Genomic DNA, 2,541 nt, shown 5'->3' on the forward strand with positions numbered 1-2,541 from the left:
TGTGTGTGTGTGTGTGTGTGTGTGTGTGTGTGTGTGTGTGTGTGTGTCTGTCTGTCTCTGTTTGGCCTGTCCCAATATCCTGACACAAGAGTACATGAACACCAACTAGCAACAAAAAGACACAAGCAATACTCGTTTTCTGATGAAGGGTCAAGGCCCAAAACATCAGCCTCTCTGCTCCTATGATGCTGCTTGGCCTGCTGTGTTCATCCAGCTCTACACCTTGTTATATCAGCAATACTCGCTCGTCTCCATTCACACCGATAAGGAGAACCACCAGTTCCATTGGGATACCACCAGGATCAACCACAGCAGGAACAAGAAGAAATCAACGAAACACAGCCCTGGCTCCAGTCCAGATCCGCAGTGAGATTCTCAGTTCCCTCAAGGAGCGTGTGGGTATGTTAATTTCCGATGTCAGAAATTGCTGGAAGATCTCAGCAGGTCTGGTAGCATCTGCAGAGAGAGAGAGTAAGCAGGGTTAATGAGTAGGGTCCCCGGACCCGAAACGTTAACTCTGCTCTCTCTCTCTCTCTCTCCACAGAAGCTGCCAGACCTGCTGAGAATTTCCAGCAATTTCTGTTTTTGTTTTGTTTCATTCAGATTCCCAGCATCCGCGGTCCTTTCACATTTTCAGTGCATCATTCAGCAGCTGGCCCCTTTCAGTGTCCAACAAGGAATTTCCCCCTTTGAGAGACAGAATTCACAGAGATGGCGTAAATGGCTAATTGCTCAGAACTTTCTGTTATGACTCCACTCTGGGAACAGAGATTTTTCTCCTTCCTAGGCTGCATTTTTTACGATGCACACGGACACACGGACACACACACACACACACACAGAGACATACAAACACAGACACACAAACACACACACACAGACACACACACACACAACCAGTCCTGCTTCAAAAGCTGCATCATCGTTGTCTTGTTTCCTTGGTTTAACTTCCAACACTCGATTAAAATGCAAATATCCAACAAGATGGGGTGGGGGGGGGGGTGTGGTGCAGGTTGCGGGTGGAAGCAGGAGCACGGGAGGAGGCCATTCTGCCCATCATGCTGAGGAAAGAAATTCCAAATTTACTCCTACTGCAGCCTTCTGGAGGGTAGAGTCAGGAAAGTGCAGCCAAACAAGCTTTATTCCTCATAGACAGTACACACTGCTGCTAGTTAGCAAAAATAGTGGAAGGAGTTGACGTTGAAGGTGGAGGCGATGGCCTAGTGGTATTATTGCTGGATCCAGAGGCCTAGGGAATGTTCTGGGGGATCTGGGTTTGAATCCTGCCAAGGCAGATGGTGGAATTTGAATTCAATACAAGTCTGGAATGAAGAGTCTAATGATGACCATTGTCAGAAACCCCATCTTGTTCACTCATATCCTTTAGGGAAGGAAACTACCATCCTTCCCTGGTCTGGGCCTACACGTGACTCCAGGCCCACAGCAATGTGGTTGACTCTCAACTGCCCTCTGGGCAATTAGGGATGGGTAATTAGGGATGGGTAATAAATGCTGCCTGGACAGCGACGCCCTCATACTGTGAATGTAAAAGACATCAAGCGGGGGCTGCTTTGTCCTGGATGGTGTCGAGCTTCTTGAGTGTTGTTGGGGCTGCCCCCATCCAGGGGCAAGTGGGGAGTTTTCCATCCCACTCCTGACTTGTGCCTTGTAGATGGTGGGACAGGGTTTGGGGGGAGTCACTCGCTGCAGGATTCCCAGCCTCTGACCTGCTCTTGTAGCCGCTGTGTTTATGTGGTGGGTCCGATTGAGTTTCTGGTCAATGGTGACCCCCAGGATGTTGATAATGGGGGGATTCAGTGATGGTAACGCCATTGAATGTCAAGGGGCGGTGGTTAGATTGTCTCTTATTGGTGATGGGCATAGCCTGGCATTTGTGTGGCACGAATGTCACTTGTCAGCCCAAGCCTGGATGATGTCAAAGACCAGCCACATGGAGAAAGGGGGTTAATAGGGGCAAAAACACACGATTGGGGAACTTCCCACGCTTCAATCGAACAGCCCATTTTCCTCACATTTCCACACGAGCCGCACTGACGAGGCAAGCTGCCCATTCCAGACGACCATGGCGACAGATAACTGCTTTATAACCGAACTGTGCAATAAATCCCCGTTTAATTGTGTCACACCAGAGACAATACTGTGTCGGGGTTGTAACTGTACTAAAAAATTGGCTGCTTTTAGACTTCAGTTCCGACAGTGGGTGGAGCGAGGCCTAGTTTCCAGACGCTCCAAATGAGGCCTGTCTGCCTGCCATTTTGGGAGTAGGCCGCATGGAGGACTGAGGGGAGAAGCAGCCCAGGCCCCAGATGTTACTGTATCTCATCAAACTGGAACTATCGTTAGAAAAAGATGACTTTTGGTCACAATAAACGATTATTAATGAATAAAAAAAGTGTGAGTTGCTCGAGTCCCTGCCTGGTTATTATTGGCGGTCAAAGAGAGTGACAGACGCAGAGACAGAGAGAGCGAGGGAGCGGGAGAGAGGTGGGGAGACAGGCAGAGAGAGGGGTTAGGGAGAGA

Source organism: Rhincodon typus, chromosome 48 (assembly GCF_021869965.1).
Source record: "Rhincodon typus isolate 14 chromosome 48, sRhiTyp1.1, whole genome shotgun sequence".
Taxonomy (NCBI): Eukaryota; Metazoa; Chordata; class Chondrichthyes; order Orectolobiformes; family Rhincodontidae; genus Rhincodon; species Rhincodon typus.